At 40.2% G+C, this 18923-nt stretch overlaps 1 non-coding gene across 1 annotated transcript; it reads left to right on the top strand.

The window, feature by feature from the left end:
- The first annotated feature begins 259 nt into the window (after positions 1 to 259).
- Positions 260 to 366, top strand: LOC148297628 (small nucleolar RNA R71). The gene has a single exon (XR_015833218.1). It is a non-coding gene; the product is annotated as a small nucleolar RNA R71 (small nucleolar RNA).
- Positions 367 to 18923: the final 18557 nt, after the last annotated feature.

The raw sequence follows: 18923 nt of genomic DNA, 5'->3' as shown, positions 1-18923 counted from the left end.
TCTTGAGTTTAATGCAAGAAGAGCATCTAGCTTTTGTTCCAGTTTTGAAATCTGCACACTAGAAGCATCATTAGAACCACTAATAACACGTTTACCTCTTGTATCCGTATGTTGGGTCTCCATTGCTATCTCCTCAAAGAGTTCGTACGTTTCTTCTGGAGTTTTGGTTTTAAAAGAACCACCTGCAAAATTGGTGACTATATTATGACTAGAAGGGGTTAGTCCTTTATAAAACATACGCATTTGAAGCTTCAATGGAATCCCATGATGAGGACATTGGTTGAGCAGCCCATTGAATCTCTCCCATGCTTCACAAAACGATTCATCATCTTGCTGTGCAAATAACAAGATCTTGTCCCTAAGCATGTCGGTCTTTTGCGTGGAGAAGTATTTTTCCAGGAACTTCTTTTGAATGGCAGACCATGTAGTGAGTGAACCAGGCTTCAAAAAATTCAACCAATACTTCGCCTTATCCTTTAAAGTGTATGGAAACACTCTCATTCGAAGTTGATCTTCTGTCACACCTGTCAAGGGAAAAGAACTCACAACATTAAAAATATCCTTTATATGAGTCAATGGATCTTCATTAGGTAAACCATAAAAGGAGGGTAGCATATTAAGATGAGAAGATTTAAGCTCATAATTTCGAGCTACAGTGGGCAGCAAAATGCTTGAAGGAGATGCTGGAATTGTTGGGATATCAAGTTCTCCCATGAACTCAATGGCAGCCATCATTTCTTCTTCTTCTTGGTCTGAACTTGCTTCCGAATTTGAAAGTGAAGAACCAGGAAGTTCAGTGTGGAGAGCAAGACTTGTAAATGTAGCAAGAGCTTGCTCTTTTGCAGTTGACAACTCCCTTTCTAGACGATTCTGAATTTCAGAGGTCACACGATTTGGTTGCAATGATGGTCCTGCGTTCAAAGATCTGGAACGTTGGAACGAAGACCTTACTTGTTCAAGGAATGGCCTGTTAGACATAAACTATCTGAAACAGAAAATTAGATTAATTAGAAACACTAAAAAGAATAGGGTAACCTTGGGCACATAACCAGGGAAGAACTTTCGTTCAGTCCCCGGCAACGGCGCCAAAATTTGTTGTTAATAATATGTTAACTCGCAATTGTACGGGGCAATTAGTAGTATAGCAAGACAAGTACGAGGTCGTACCCACGAAGACTGAGAAGTTCAAATTAGTTATGTACTTTAGATTACCAAATTCAAGAAGTTAGGAAGTTAAATCTAAAACAGAATTTAAAGCAAGAGTGAGTTTGAAAACAAATGCAGCAAGATTAAAATGAACTTTGAAGTGAGAATGCTTGTGATTATAGAAAGAAATGAACAAACTGAAATTGCAACGGAAAGCAAGTAAACAAAAGTAACAAAGGGTGGTTTTGAAGGTTAAAACACAGGTTTGGAGACTTGGGCATTCGATTCACCATAACAATTCAATTCTGGGTTATAAAGATTCAAGTAACAAGTCTAATTCAGATTCAAAGATTGATTCTAGCTAAAGTATGATTAGGCCATGGTGTTTGGTCCTAACCTTGTGTTCCTAATTCCCTAATTTGATCATTTGTTGTCTAACCTAAAATTAAGCATTAGGAACCCATTAAGCATAGAAGAACATTTTAAACAACCAAGTATGTATCTAATCCCTGTTGTCGAATGTCCATACATACTCTTCCTATTCATAGTTCAATTCGAATTAAAGCATGGTGTATACTCTTAATTCAAACCAAGATAGTTAACAAACAAGTTCTAATGGTGATCAATCATTCAAACAAGCATGTTAACTTATAAGCATAATGAATAAGAACATGAATCATGAATCAAACTTGAAACTCCAAACTTATAAACCCAGAATATTCATGTTAGGTTACATCGAAGCCCTAGTTATGGATTTAGCTACTCATAATGGAAAAGAGACTTGAACAGAAATGAGAAAACATAATGAATGCAATAAGAGTAGAAAAACCCTTTTTCTGAAGTTCTTGTGGTGTCCAAGGCTTCTCCAAGTGCTTCTCCACTTCTAATGCTTCTCCAAGAGCTTCCCCACTTCTAGAAAGATGTATGAAGGATATGGAGATGATTTGGGATGAGTTTGAGTGAGTGGTGATGGCTAAGGAAGATGAAATTCGTAGGGAAATGGAAGAGAGGTTTGCTGGAGTTGTTTTAGTGAATGTTGGAGTGTTTGGGATTTTGAGAGTGTTTGAGGATGGCTGGAGTGAATTGTGGGGTTGTGAATCCCAGGATTTGTTGTGTCTTGAATGTGGAATGGATGTGGTATTTATAGGGAGAGGGGAGTGATAAATCTGAATTCAATATGGCTAATGCATACAACACTTGCATTATAAAATCTGAATTGGTTGATGCACTTCACCAATAAATCCCACCAGCAGCCCTAGCTCATCTTCATGTCACCATGACCAAGCTTCCAACCAGCTACAATAGCTCATGCCTAGCTCACCATGACCAAGCTTCCAACCAGCTCATCCTGAGGTCAGCATGACCAGCAACTTCAAGGGCTTACAACTTGGGCTAGGCTGAATCAAATGAAGACTTTAAGATGTCCATTGTGAAGGGCTTAACATGCATGAATTGCAGGAATGATGCTCTCTTGCTCTTTTGGCCTACAAAACACACAAAGGGAGGCAAATAACTCAAAATTATAAGAAACTAAGAAAAAGAAGTAAGTAAATTGGGCATGTATATGTATGAAATTATGAGCTCAACAGTCATTTGGTTAGTTTTGAGTGAAATCTGATCTCTAGAACTATGGAATACACCTTCCACCCCGATTAGGAACGAACTGCCTTTGAACATAAATTGTCCAATTTCTTAAACCTATTGATTTCGGATTGAGCCCAAAACTTTGGCAACATCATAATATGGTGTTAGGAGTCGTTTGGTTAAGTTTGAGTGAAATCCGATCTCTAGAACTACCCAAAACACCGACCACTCCAATTAGAAACGAACTGCCTTTGAACTTGAATTGTCCAATTTCTTACACCTATTGATTTCGGATCGAGCCCAAAACTTGGGCCACATCAGAATATGGTGGGAGGAGTCATTTGGTTAAGTTTGAGTGAAATCCAATCTGTAGAACTACCCAAAACACCAACCATTCCAATTAGGAACGAACTGCCTTTGAACTTGACTTGTCCAATTTCTTACAACTATTTATTTCGGATCGAACCCAAAACCTGGGCAACGTCATAATACGGTGGGACGAGTCATTTGGTTAAGTTTGAGTGAAATCCGATCTCTAGAACTACCCAATACACCAACCACCCCAATTAGGATTGAACTGCCTTCGAACTTGAATTGTCCAATTTCTTACACCTATTGATTTCTGATCGAGCCCAAAACTCAGGCAACATCATAATATGGTGGGAGGATTCATTTGGTTAAGTTTGATTGAAATCCGATCTCTAGAACTACCCAATACACCAACACACCCAATTAGGAACGAACTTCCTTTGAACATGATTTGTCCAATTTCTTACACCTATTGATTTCAGATCGAGCCCAAAACTTGGGCAACAACATAATATGCTGGGAGGAGTCATTTCGTTAAGTTTGAGTGAAATCGGATCTCTAGAACTACCCAAAACACCAACCACTCAAATTAGGAACGAACTGGCTTTGAATTTGAATGGTCCAATTTCTAACACCTATTGATTCCGGATCGAGCCCAAAACTTGGGCAACATCATAATATGGTGGGAGGAGTCATTTCGTTAAGTTTGGGTGAAATCCAATCTCTAGAGCTACCCAAAACACCAACCACTCCAATTAGGAACGAACTGCCTTAGAACTTGAATTGTCCAATTGCTTACACCGATTGATTTCGGATCGAGCCCAAAACTTGGGCAACATCATAATACGGTGGGAGGGGTCATTTGGTTAAGTTTGAGTGAAATGGGATCTATAGAATTACACAATACCCCGACCACTCCAATTTGGAACGAACTGCCTTTAAACTTGAATTGTCCAATTTCTTACACCTATTGATTTCGGATCGATCCCAAAACTTGGGCAACATCATAATATGGTGGTCGGAGTCATTTGGTTAGTTTGAGTGAAATCCGATCTCTAGAACTATGGAATACACCAACCACTCCGATTAGGAACGAACTTCCTTTGAAAATAAATTGTCCAATTTCTTACTCCTATTGATTTTGGATTGACAGCAACACTTGGGCAACATCATAATACGTTGGGAGGAGTCATTTGGTTAAGTTTGAGTGAAATCCGATCACTAGAACTACCCAAAACACCAACCACTCCAATTAGGAACGAACTGCCTTTGAACTTGAATTGTCCAATTTCTTACACCTATTGATTTCAGATCGAGCCCAAAACTTGGGCAACATCATAATACGGTGGGAGGGGTCATTTGGTTAAGTTTGAGTGGAAAGTGATATCTAGAATTACACAATACCCCAACCACTCCAATTAGGAACGAACTGCCTTTGAACATGAATTGTCCAATTTCTTACACCTATTGATTTCGGATCGAGCCCAAAACTTGGCAAACATGATAATATGGTTGGAGGAGTCGTTTTGTTAGTTTTGAGTGAAATCCGATCTCTAGAACTACGGAATACACCAACCACTCCGATTAGGAACGAACTGCCTTTGAACATAAATTGTCCAATTTCTTACACCTATTGATTTCGGATCGAGCCCAAAACTTGGACAACAACATAATATGGTGCGAGGAGTCATTTGGTTAAGTTTGAGTGAAATCCGATCTCTAGAACTACCCAAAACACCAACCACTCCAATTAGGAACGAACTGCCTATGAACTTCAATTGTCCAATTTCTTACACCTATTGATTTCGGATCGAGCCCAAAACTTGGGCAACATCATAATATGGTGGGAGGAGTCACTTGGTTAATTTTGTGTGAAATCCGATCTCTGGAACTACCGAAAACACCAACCACTCCAATTAGGAACTAACTGCCTTTGAACTTGAATTGTCCAATTTCTTACCCCTATTTATTTCGGATCTAGCCCAAAGCTTGGGCAACATCATAATATGGTGGGAGGAGTCATTTGGTTGAGTTTGAGTGAAATCCGATGTCTAGAACTACCCAATACACCAACCACCCCAATTAGGAACGAACTGCCTTTGAACTTGACTTGTCCAATTTCTTACAACTATTTATTTCGGATCGAACCCAAAACCTGGGCAACGTCATAATACGGTGGGACGAGTCATTTGGTTAAGTTTGAGTGAAATCCGATCTCTAGAACTACCCAATACACCAACCACCCCAATTAGGATTGAACTGCCTTCGAACTTGAATTGTCCAATTTCTTAAACCTATTGATTTCTGATCGAGCCCAAAACTCAGGCAACATCATAATATGGTGGGAGGATTCATTGGTTAAGTTTGATTGAAATCCGATCTCTAGAACTACCCAATACACCAACACACCCAATTAGGAACGAACTTCCTTTGAACATGATTTGTCCAATTTCTTACACCTATTGATTTCAGATCGAGCCCAAAACTTGGGCAACAACATAATATGCTGGGAGGAGTCATTTCGTTAAGTTTGAGTGAAATCGGATCTCTAGAACTACCCAAAACACCAACCACTCAAATTAGGAACGAACTGGCTTTGAATTTGAATGGTCCAATTTCTAACACCTATTGTTTCCGGATCGAGCCCAAAACTTGGGCAACATCATAATATGGTGGGAGGAGTCATTTGGTTAAGTTTGGGTGAAATCCAATCTCTAGAGCTGCCCAAAACACCAACCACTCCAATTAGGAACGAACTGCCTTAGAACTTGAATTGTCCAATTGCTTACACCGATTGATTTCGGATCGAGCCCAAAACTTGGGCAACATCATAATACGGTGGGAGGGGTCATTTGGTTAAGTTTGAGTGAAATGGGATCTATAGAATTACACAATACCCCGACCACTCCAATTTGGAACGAACTGCCTTTAAACTTGAATTGTCCAATTTCTTACACCTATTGATTTCGGATCGATCCCAAAACTTGGGCAACATCATAATATGGTGGTCGGAGTCATTTGGTTAGTTTGAGTGAAATCCGATCTCTAGAACTATGGAATACACCAACCACTCCGATTAGGAACGAACTTCCTTTGAAAATAAATTGTCCAATTTCTTACTCCTATTGATTTTGGATTGACAGCAACACTTGGGCAACATCATAATACGTTGGGAGGAGTCATTTGGTTAAGTTTGAGTGAAATCCGATCACTAGAACTACCCAAAACACCAACCACTCCAATTAGGAACGAACTGCCTTTGAACTTGAATTGTCCAATTTCTTACACCTATTGATTTCAGATCGAGCCCAAAACTTGGGCAACATCATAATACGGTGGGAGGGGTCATTTGGTTAAGTTTGAGTGGAAAGTGATATCTAGAATTACACAATACCCCAACCACTCCAATTAGGAACGAACTGCCTTTGAACATGAATTGTCCAATTTCTTACACCTATTGATTTCGGATCGAGCCCAAAACTTGGCAAACATGATAATATGGTTGGAGGAGTCGTTTTGTTAGTTTTGAGTGAAATCCGATCTCTAGAACTACGGAATACACCAACCACTCCGATTAGGAACGAACTGCCTTTGAACATAAATTGTCCAATTTCTTACACCTATTGATTTCGGATCGAGCCCAAAACTTGGACAACAACATAATATGGTGCGAGGAGTCATTTGGTTAAGTTTGAGTGAAATCCGATCTCTAGAACTACCCAAAACACCAACCACTCCAATTAGGAACGAACTGCCTATGAACTTCAATTGTCCAATTTCTTACACCTATTGATTTCGGATCGAGCCCAAAACTTGGGCAACATCATAATATGGTGGGAGGAGTCACTTGGTTAATTTTGTGTGAAATCCGATCTCTGGAACTACCGAAAACACCAACCACTCCAATTAGGAACTAACTGCCTTTAAACTTGAATTGTCCAATTTCTTACCCCTATTTATTTCGGATCTAGCCCAAAGCTTGGGCAACATCATAATATGGTGGGAGGAGTCATTTGGTTGAGTTTGAGTGAAATCCGATGTCTAGAACTACCCAATACACCAACCACCCCAATTAGGAACGAACTGCCTTTGAACTTGAATTGTCCAATTTCTTACACCTATTAATTTCGGATCAAGCCCAAAACTTGGGCAACATCATAATATGGTGAGAGGAGTCATTTGGTTAAGTTTGAGTGAAATCCGATCTCTAGAACTACCCAATACACCAACCCACCCAATTAGGAACGAACTGCCTTTGAACATGAATTGTCCAATTTCTTACACCAATTGATTTCGGATCGAGCCCAAAACTTGGGCAACATCATAATATGGTGGGAGGATTCATTTGGTTAACTTTAAGTGAAATCCGATCTCTAGAACTTCCCAAAACACCAACCACTCCAATTAGGAATGAACTGCTTTTGAACTTGAATTGCCCAATTTCTTACACCTATTGATTTCGGATCGAGCCCAAAACTTGGGGAACATCATAATATGGTGGGAGGAGTCAGTTGGTTAGATTCGAGTGAAATCCGATCTCTAGAACTACGGAACACACCAACCACCCCGATTTGGAACGAACAGCCTTTGAACATAAATTGTCCAATTTCTTACACCTATTGATTTCGGATCGAGCCCAAAACTTGGGCAACATCATAATATGGTGGGAGGAGTCTTTTGGTTAAGTATGAGTAAAATCCGATCCCTAGAACTATCCAAAACACAAACCACTCCAATTAGGAACTAACTGCCTTTGAACTATTGTCCAATTTCTTACACCTGTTGATTTCGGATCGAGCCCAAAACCTGGGCAACATCATAATGTGGTTGGAGGAGTCATTTGGTTAGTTTTGAGTGAATTCCGATCTCTAGAACTATGGAATACACCAAAGACTCCGATTAGGAATGAACTGCCTTTGAACATATATTGTCCAATTTCTTAAACCTATTGTATTCGGATCGAGCCCAAAACTTGGGCAACATCGTAATATGGTGGGATGAGTCATTTGGTTAAGTTTGAGTGAAATCCAAAACACCAACCACTCCAATTAGGAACGAACTGCCTTAGAACATAAATTGTCCAATTTCTTGCACCTATTGATTTCGGATCGAGCCCAAAACTTGGGCAACATCGTAATATGGTGGGCGGAGTCATTTGGTTAGTTTTGAGTGAAATCCGATCTCTACAACTACCAAAAACACCAACCACTCCCATTAGGAACGTACTGCCTTTGAACTTGAATTGTCCAATTTCTTACACCTATTGATTTCGGATCGAGCCCAAAACTTGGGCAACATCATAATATGGTGGGAGGAGTCATTTGGTTTGTTTTGAGTGAAATCCGATCTCTAGAACTACCCGAAACACCAACCACTCCAACTAGGAACGAACTGCCTTTGAACTTGAATTGTCCAATTTCTTACACCTTTTGATTTCGGATCGAGCCCAAAACCTGGGTTGTCAGCTTTTAGAGAAATCCAATCCGTAGAACTAAGGAATACACCAACCACTCCGATTAGGAACGAACTGCCTTTCAACAGAAATTGTCCAATTTCTTAAAATTATGGATTTCGGATCGAGCCCAAAACTTGGGCAACATCATAATATGGTGGGAAGAGTCATTTGGTTAGTTTTGAGTGAAATCAGATCTCTAGAACTTCCCAAAACACCAACCACTCCAATTAGGAACGAACTGCCTTTGAACTTGAAATGTCCAATTTCTTACACCAATTGATTTCGGGTCGAGCCCAAAACTTGGGCAACAACATAATATGGTGGGAGGAGTCATTTGGTTAAGTTTGAGTGAAATCCGATCTCTAGAACCACCCAAAACACCAACCACTCCAATTAGGAACGAACTGCCTTTGAAATAGAATTGTCCAATTTCTTACACCTATTGATTTCGGATCTAGCCCAACACTTGGGCAACATCATAATATGGTGGGAGGAGTCATTTGGTTAAGTTTGAGTGAAATCCGATCAATAAAACTACCCAAAACACCAACTACTCCAACTAGGAACAAACTTCCTTTGAACTTGAATTGAACAATTTCTAAAACCTATTGATTTCAGATCGAGCCCAAAACTTGGCCAACGTCATAATATGGTGGGAGGAATCGTTTGGTTAAGTTTGAGTGAAATTCGATCTCTAGAACTAGCCAAAACACCAACCACTCCAATTAGGAATGAACTGCCTTTGAACTTGAATTGTCCAATTTCTAACACATATTGACTTCGGATCAAGTCCAAAACTCGGGCAACATCATAATATGGTGGGAGGAGTCATTTGGATAGTTGTGATTGAAATCCGATCTCTAGAACTATGGAATACACCATCCACTCCGATTAGGACGAACTGCCTTTGAACATAAATTGTCCAATTTCTTACACCTATTGATTTCGGATCGAGCCCAAAACTGGGGCAACATCATAATATGGTTGGAGGAGTCATTTGGTTATGTTTGAGTGAAATCCTATCTCTAGAACTACCCAATACACCAACCACCCCAATTAGGAACGAACTGCCTCTGAAGTTGAATTCTCCAATTTCTTACTCCTATTGATTTCGGATCGAGCCCAACACTTGGGCAACATCATAATATGGTGGGAGGAGTCATTTGGTTAAGTTTGAGTGAAATCCGATCTCTAGAACTACCCAAAACACCAACCACTCCAATTAGGAATGAACTGCCTTTGAACTTGAATTGTCCAATTTATTACACATATTGATTTCGGATCGAGCCCAAAACTTGGGAAACATCATAATACGGTGGGAGGAGTCATTTGGTTAAGTTTGAGTGAATTCCGATCTCTAGAACTACCCAAAAAACCAACCACTCCAATTAGGAACGAACTGCCTTCGAAATTGAATTATCCAATTTCTTACACCTATGGATTTCGGATCGAACCCAAAACTTGGGCGACATCATAATATGGGGGGAGGAGTCATTGGGTTAAGTTTGAGTGAAATAAGATCTCTAGAACTACCCAAAACACCAACCACTCTAATTTGGAGCGAACTTCCTTTGAATTTGAATTGTCCAATTTCTTACACCTATTTATTTCGGATCGAGCCCAAAACTTGGGCAACAACATAATATGGTGGGAGGAGTCGTTTGGTTAATTTTGAGTGAAATCCGATCTCTAGAACTATGGAATACACCAACCAGTCCGATTAGGAAGGAACTGCCTTTGAACATAAATTGTCCAATTTCATACACATATTGATTTCGGATCGAGCCCAAAACTTGGGCAACACCATAATATGCTGGGAGGAATCATTTGGTTAAGTTTGAGTGAAATCCGATCCCTAGAACTACCCAAAACACCAACCACTCCAACTTGGAACGAACTGCCTTTGAACTTGAATTGTCCAATTTCTTACACCTATTGATTTCGGATCGAGCCCAAAACATGGGCAACATCATAATATGGTGGGAGGAGTCATTTGGTTAATTTTGAGGGAAATTAGATCTCCAGAACTATGGAATACACCAAGCACTGCGATTAGGAACGAATTGCCTTTGAACATAAATTGTCCAATTTCTTACACCTATTGATTTCGGATCGAGCCCAAAACTTGGGCAACATCCTAATATGGTGGGGGGAGCCATTTGGTTAGTTTTGAGTGAAATCCGATCTCTAGAACTATGGAATACACCAACCACTCCGATTAGGAACGAACAGCCCTTGAACATAAATTGTCCAATTTCTTGCAACTATTGATTTCGGATCGAACCCAAAACTTGGGCAACATCATAATACGGTGGGAGGAGTCATTTGGTTAAGTTTGAATGAAATCAGATGTCTAGAACTACCCAAAACCCCAACCACTCCGATTAGGAACGAACTGCCTTTGAACTTGAATTGTCCAATTTCTTACACCTATTGATTTCGGATCGAGCCCAAAAGTTGGTCAACATCATAATATGGTGGGAGGAGTCATTTGGTTAAGTTTGAGTGAAATCTGATCTCTAAAACTGCCCAAAACACCAACCACTCCAATTAGGAACGAACTCCCTTTGAACTTGAATTGTCCAATTTCTTACACCTTTTGATTTCGGATCGAGCCCAAAACTGCGGCAACATCATAATATGGTGGGAGGAGTCATTTGGTTAAGTTTGAGTGAAATCCGATCTCTAGACCTACCCAAAACCCCAACCACTCCAATTAGGAACGAACTGCCTTTGAACTTGAATTGTCCAATTTCTTACACCTATTCATTTCGGATCAAGCCCAAAACTTGGGCAACATCATAATATGGTGGGAGGAGTCATTTAGTTTTGAGTGAAATCCGATCCCTAGAGCTATGGAATACACCAACCACTCCGATTAGGAACGAACTGCCTTTGAACATAAATTGTCCAATTTCTTACACCTATTGATTTCGGATCGAGCCCAAAACCTGGGCAACATCATAATATGGTGGGAGGAATCATTTGGTTAAGTTTGAGTGAAATCCGATCTCTAGAACTACCCAAACCACCAACCACTCCAATTAGAAACGAACTGCCTTTGAACTTGAATTGTCCAATTTCTTACACCTATTTATTTCGGATCGAGCCCAAAACTTGGGCAACATCATAATATGGAGGGAGGAGTCATTTGGTTAAGTCTGAGTGAAATCCAATTTCTATAACTACCCAAAACACCAACCACTCCAATTAGGAACAAACTGCCTTTGAACATGAATTGTCCAATTTCTTACTCCTATTGATTTCGGATCGAGCCCAACACTTGGGCAACAACATAATATGGTGGGAGGAGTCATTTGGTTAAGTTTGAGTGAAATCCGATCTCTAGAACTACCTAAAACACCAACCACTCCAATTAGGAACGAACTGCCTTTGAACTTGAATTGTCCAATTTCTTACACCTATTGATTTCGGATCGAGCCCAAAACTTGATCAACATCATAATATGGTGGGAGGAGTCATTTGGTTAGTTTTGAATGAAATCCGATCTCTAGAACTATGGAATACACCCACCACTTCGATTAGGAACGAACTGCCTTTGAACTTGAATTGTCCAATTTCTTACACCTTTTGATTTCAGATCGAACCCAAAACTTGGGCAACATCATAATATGGTGGGAGGAGTCATTTGGTTAGTTTTGAGTGAAATCCGATCTCTAGAACTATGGAATACACCAAGCACTACGATTACGAATGAACTGCCTTTGAAGATAAATTGTCCAATTTCTTACACCTATTGATTTCGGATCGAGCCCAAAACTTAGGCAACATCATAATATGGTGGGAGCAGTCATTTGGTTTAGTTTGAGTGAAATCCGATCTCTAGAACTACCCAAAACACCAGCCACTCCAATTAGGAACGAACTGCCTTTGAACTTGAATTGTCCAATTTTTTACACCTATTGATTTCAGATCGAGCCCAAAACTTGGGTAACACCATAATTTGGTGGGAGGAGTCATTTGGTTAACTTTGAGTGAAATCCGATCTCTAGAACTACCCAAAACACCAACCACTCCAATTAGGAAAGAAGTGCCTTTGAACTTGAATTGTACGATTTCTTACACCTATTGATTTCGGATCGAGCCCAAAACTTGGGCAACAACTTAAAATGGTGGGAGGAGTCGTTTGATTAATTTTGAGTGAAATCCGATCTCTAGAACTACCCAATACACCAACCACCGCAAATAGGAACGAACTGCCTTTGAAGTTGAATTGTCCAATTTCTTACACCTATTGATTTCGGATCTAGCCCAAAACTTCGGCAACATCTTAATATGGTGGGAGGAGTCATTTGGTTAAGTTTGAGTAAAATTCGACCCCTAGAACTACCCAAAACACCAACCACTCCAATTAGGAACGAACTGCCTTTGAACTTGAATTGTCCAATTTCATACACCTATTGATTTCGGATCAAGCCCAAAACTTGGGCCACAACATAATATGGTCGTAGGTGTCATTTGGTTAAGTTTGAGTGAAATCCGATCTCTAGAACTATCCAAAATACCAACCACTCCAATTAGGAACAAACTGCCTTCGAACTTCAATTGTCCAATTTCTTACACCTATTGATTTCGGATCGACCCAAAACTTGAGCAACAACATAATATGGTGGGAGGAGTCATTTGGTTAGTTTTGAGTGAAATCCGATCTCTAGAACTATGGAATACACCAACCACTCCGTTTAGGAACGAACTGCCTTTGAACATAAATTTTCCAATTTTTTACACCTGTTGATTTCGGATGGAGCCCAAAACTTGGGCAACGTCATAATATGGCGGGAGGAGTCATTTGGTTATGTTTGAGTGAAATCCAATCCTTAGAACTACCCAAAACCCCCACCACCACAATTAGGAACAAACTGCCTTTGAACTTGAATTGTCCAATTTCTTACACCTACTGATTTCCGATTGAGCCCAAAACTTGGGCAACATCACAATGTGGTGGGAGGAGTCATTTGGTTAGTTTTGAGTGAAATCCGATCTCTAGAACTATGGAATACACCAACCACTCCGACTAGGAACGAACTGCCTGTGAACATAAATTGTCCAATTTCTTACTCCTATTGATTTCGGATCGAGCCCAAAACTTGGGCAATATCATAATATGGCGGGAGGAGTCATTTGGATAAGTTTGAGGGAAATCCGATCTCTAGAACTACCCAAAACACCAAGCACTCCAATGAGGAACGAACCCCCTTTGAACTTGAATTGTCCAATTTCTTACCCCTATTTATTTCGGATCGAGGCCAGAACTTGGGAAACATCATAATATGGTGGGAGGAGTCATTTGGTTAAGTTTGAGTGAAATCCGATGTCTAGAACTACCCAATACACGAAACCACACCAATTAGGAACGAACGGCCCTTGAACTTGAATTGTATAATTTCTTACCCCTATTTATTTCGGATCGAGCCCAAAACTTGGGCAACATCACAATATGGTGGGAGGAGTCATTTGGTTAAGTTTGAGTGAAATCCGAACTCTAGAACTACCCAAAACACCAACCACTCCAATTAGGAACGAACTGCCTTTGAACTTGAATTGTCCAATTTCTTACCCCTATTTATTTCGAATCGAGCCCAAAACATGGGCAACATCGTTATATGGTGGGACGAGTCATTTGGTTAAGTTTGAGTCAAATCCGATCTCTAGAACTACCCAAAACACCAACCACTCCAATTAGGAACGAACTGCCTTTGAACTTGAATTGTCCAATTTCTTACACCTATTGATTTCGTATCGAGCCCAAAACTTGGGCAACATCATAATATGGTGGGAGGAGTCATTTCGTTAAGTTTGAGTGAAATCCGATGTCTAGAACTACCCAAAACACCAACCACTCCAATTAGGAACGAACTGCCTCTGACCTTGAATTGTCCAATTTCTTACACCTATTGATTTCTGATAGAGCCCAAAACTTGGGCAACAACATAATACGGTGGGAGGAGTCATTTGGTTAAGTTTTAGTGAAATCCGATCTCTAGAACTACCCAAAGAACCAACCACTCCAATTAGGAACAAACTGCCTTTGAACTTGAATTATCCAATTTGATACACTTATTGATTTCGGATCGAGCCCAAAACGTGGGCAACATCATAATGTGGTGGGAGGAGTCATTTCGTTGGTTTTGAGTGAAATCCGATCTCTAGAACTATTCCATACACCAACCACTCCGATTAGGAACGAACTGCCTTTGAACATAAGGTGTCCAATTTTTTACACCTATTGATTTCGGATCGAGCACAGAACTTGGGCAACATCATAATACGGTGGGAGGAGTCATTTGGTTAAGTTTGAGTGAAATCCGATCTCTAGAACTACCCAAAACACCAACCACTCCAATTAGGAACGAACTGCCTTTGAACTTGAACTGTCCAATTTCTTACACCTATTGATTTCGGATCGAGCCCAAAACATGGGCAACATCATAATATGGTGGGAGGAGTCATTTGGTTAAGTTTGAGTGAAATCCGATCTCTAGAACGACCAAAAACACCAACCACTCCAATTAGGAACGAACTGCCTCCGAACTTGAATTGTCCAATTTCTTACACCTGTTGATTTCGGATCGAGCCCAAAACTTGGGCAACATCATAATACGGTGGGAGGAGTCATTTGGTTAAGTTTGAGTGAAATCCGATCTCTAGAACTACCCAAAACACCAACCACTCCAATTAGGAACGAACTGCCTTTGAACTTGAATTGTCCAATTTCTTACACCTATTGGTTTCAGATCGAGCCCAAAACTTGGGCAACATCATAGTATGGTAGGAGGAGTCATTTGGTTAGTTTTGAGTGAAATCCGATCTCTAGAACTATGGAATACACCCACCACTCCGATTATGAACAAACTGCCTTTGAACATAAATTGTCCAATTTATTACACCTATTGATTTCGGATCGAGCCCAAAACTTGGGCAACATCATAATATGGTGGGAGGAGTCATTTGGTTAAGTTTGAGTGAAATCCGATGTCTAGAACTACCCAAAACACCAACCACTCCAATTAGGAACGAACTGCCTTTGAACTTGAATTGTCCAAATTCTTACACCTATTGATTTCGGATTGAGCCCAAAACTTGGGCAACATCATAATATGGTGGGAGGAGTCATTTGGTGTGTTTTGAGTAAAATCCAATCGCTAGAACTACGAATTACCCCAACCACTCCAATTTGGAACGAACTTCCTTTGAACTTGAATTGTCCAATTTCTTACACCTATTGATTTCGGATCGAGACCAAAACTTGGGCAACATCATAATATGGTGGGAGGAGTAATTTGGTTAAGTTTGAGTGAAATCCGATCTCTAGAACTACCCAAAGCACTGACCACTCCAATTAGGAACGAACTGCCTTTGAACTTGAATTGTCCAATTTCTTACACTTATTGATTTCGGATCGAGCCCAAAACTTGGGCAACATCATAATATGGTGGGAGGAGTCATTTGGTTAGTTTTGAGTGAAATCCAATCTCTAGAACTAAGGAATACACAAACCACTCCGATTTGGAACGAAATGCCTTTGAACATAAAGTGTCCAATTTCTTACACCTATTGATTTCGGATCGTGCACAAAACTTGGGCAACAACATAATACGGTGGGAGGAGTCATTTGGTTATTTTTGAGTGAAATCCGATCTCTAGAACTAAGGAATACACCCACCACGCCAATTAGGAACGAACTGCCCTTGAACTTAAATTGTCCAATTTCTTACACCTATTGATTTCGGATCGAGCCCAAAACTTGGGCAACATCATAATATGGTGGGAGGAGTCACTTGGTTAGTTTTGAGTGAAATCCGATCTCAACAACTGTGGAATACACCAACCACTCCGATTAGGAACGAACTGCCTTGGAACATAAATTGTCCAATTTCTTACACCTACTGATTTCGGATCGAGCTCAAAACTTGGGCAACAATATAATATGGTGGGAGGAGTCATTTGGTTGAGTTTGAGTGAAATTCGATCTCCAGAACTACCCAAAACACCAACCACTCCAATTAGGAACGAACTGCCTTTGAACTTGAACTGTCCAATTTCTTACACCTATTGATTTCGGATCGAGCCCAAAACATGGGCAACATCATAATATGGTGGGAGGAGTCATTTGGTTAAGTTTAAGTGAAATCCGATCTCTAGAACTACCCAAAACACCAACAACTCCAATTAGGAACGAACTGCCTCCGAACTTGAATTGTCCAATTTCTTACACCTGTTGATTTCGGATCGAGCCCAAAACTTGGGCAACATCATAATACGGTGGGAGGAGTCATTTGGTTAAGTTTGAGTGAAATCCGATGTCTAGAACTACCCAAAACACCAACCACTCCAATTAGGAACGAACTGCCTTTGAACTTGAATTGTCCAATTTCTTACACCTATTGATTTCGGATCGAGACCAAAACTTGGGCAACAACATAATATGGTGGGAGGAGTCATTTGATTTGTTTTGAGTGAAATCCGATCTCTAGAACTATGGAATACACCAACCACTTCGATTACGAACGAACTTCCTTTTAACATAAATTGTCCAATTTCCTACACCTATTGATTTCGTATCGAGCCCAAAACTTGGGCAACATCATAATATGGTGGGAGGAGTCATTTGGTTAAGTTTGAGTGAAATCCGATCTCCAGAACTACCCAAAACACAAACCACTCCAATTAGGAACGAACAGACTTCGAACTTGAATTGTCCAATTTCTTGCACCTATTGATTTTAGATCGAGCCCAAAACTTGGGCAACATCATAATATGGTGGGAGGAGTCATTTGGTTAAGTTTGAGTGAAATCCGACCTCTAGAACTACCCAAAACTCCAACCACTCCAATTAGGAACGAATTACCTTTGAACTTGAATTGTCCAATTTCTTACACCTATTGATTGCGGATCGAGCCCAAAACCTGGGCAACATCATAATATGGTGGGGGGTGTCATTTGGTTAAGTTTGAGTGAAATCCGATCTCTAGAACTACCCAAAACACCAACCACTCCAATTAGGAACGAACTGCCTTTGAACTTCAGTTGTCCAATTTCTTACACCTATCGATTTTGGATCGAGCCCAAAACTTGGGCAACATCATAATATGGTGGGAGGAGTCATTTGGTTGAGTTTGAGTGAAATCCGATCTCTAGAACTACCTAAAACACCAACCACTCCAATCAGGAACGAACTGCCTTTGAACTTGAATTGTCCAATTTCTTACACCTATTGATTTCGGTTCGAGCCCAAAACTTGGGCAACATCATAATATGGTGGGAGGAGTCATTTGGTTGAGTTTGAGTGAAACCCGATCTCTAGAACAACCCAAAACACCAACCACTCCAATTAGGAACGAACTGCCGTTGAACATGAATTTCCCAATTTCTTACACCTATTGATTTCGGATCGAGCCCAAAACTTGGGCAACATCATAATATGGTGGGAGGGGTCATTTGGCTTGTTTTGAGTGAAATCCGATCTCTAGAACTATGGAATACACCAACCACTCCGACTAGGAACGAACTGCCTTTGAACATAAATTGTCCTGTTTCCTACACCTATTGATTTCGGATCGAGCCCAAAACTTGGGCAACATCATAATATGGTGGGAGGTGTCATTTGGTTAAGTTTAAGTGAAATCCGATCTCTAGAACTACCCAAAACACAAACCACTCCAATTAGGAACGAACTGCCTTTGAACTTGAATTGTCCAATTTCTTACACCTATTGATTTCGGATCGAGCCCAAAACTTGGGCAACATTATAATATGGTGGGAGGAGTGATTTGGTTTGTTTTGAGTGAAATCCAATCTCTAGAACTATGGAATACACCGACCACTTCGATTAGGAACGAACTGCCTCTGAACATAAATTCTCCAATTTCTTACACCTATTGATTTCGGATTGAGGCAAAAACTTGGGCAACATCATAAAATGGTGGGAGGAGTCATTTGGTTAAGTTTGAGTGAAATCCGAGTTCTAGAGCTACCCAAAACACCAACCACTCCAATTAGGAACGAACTGCCTTTGAACATAAATTGTCCATTTTCTTGCACCTATTGATTTCGGATCGATTCCAAAACTTGGGCAACATCATAATATGGTGGGAGGTGTCATTTGGTTAAGTTTGAATGAAATCCGATCTCTAGAACTACCCAAAACACAAACCACTCCAATTAGGAACGAACTGCCTTTGAACTTGAATTGTCCAATTTCTTACACCTATTGATTTCAGATCGAGCCCAAAACTTGGGCAACATCATAATATGGTGGGAGGAGTCATTTGGTTAAGTTTGAGTGAAATCCGAGTTCTAGAACTATGGAATACACCGACCACTTCGATTAGGAACGAACTGCCTCTGAACATAAATTCTCCAATTTCTTTCACCTATTTATTTCGGATCGAGCCAAAAACTTGGGCAA

Source organism: Prunus avium, chromosome 1 (assembly GCF_965620075.1).
Source record: "Prunus avium chromosome 1, drPruAviu1.hap1.1, whole genome shotgun sequence".
NCBI classification, from domain to species: Eukaryota; Viridiplantae; Streptophyta; class Magnoliopsida; order Rosales; family Rosaceae; genus Prunus; species Prunus avium.
The sequence above is the reverse complement of the archived record's forward strand: the minus strand, read 5'-3'. Positions and strand labels throughout refer to the sequence as shown.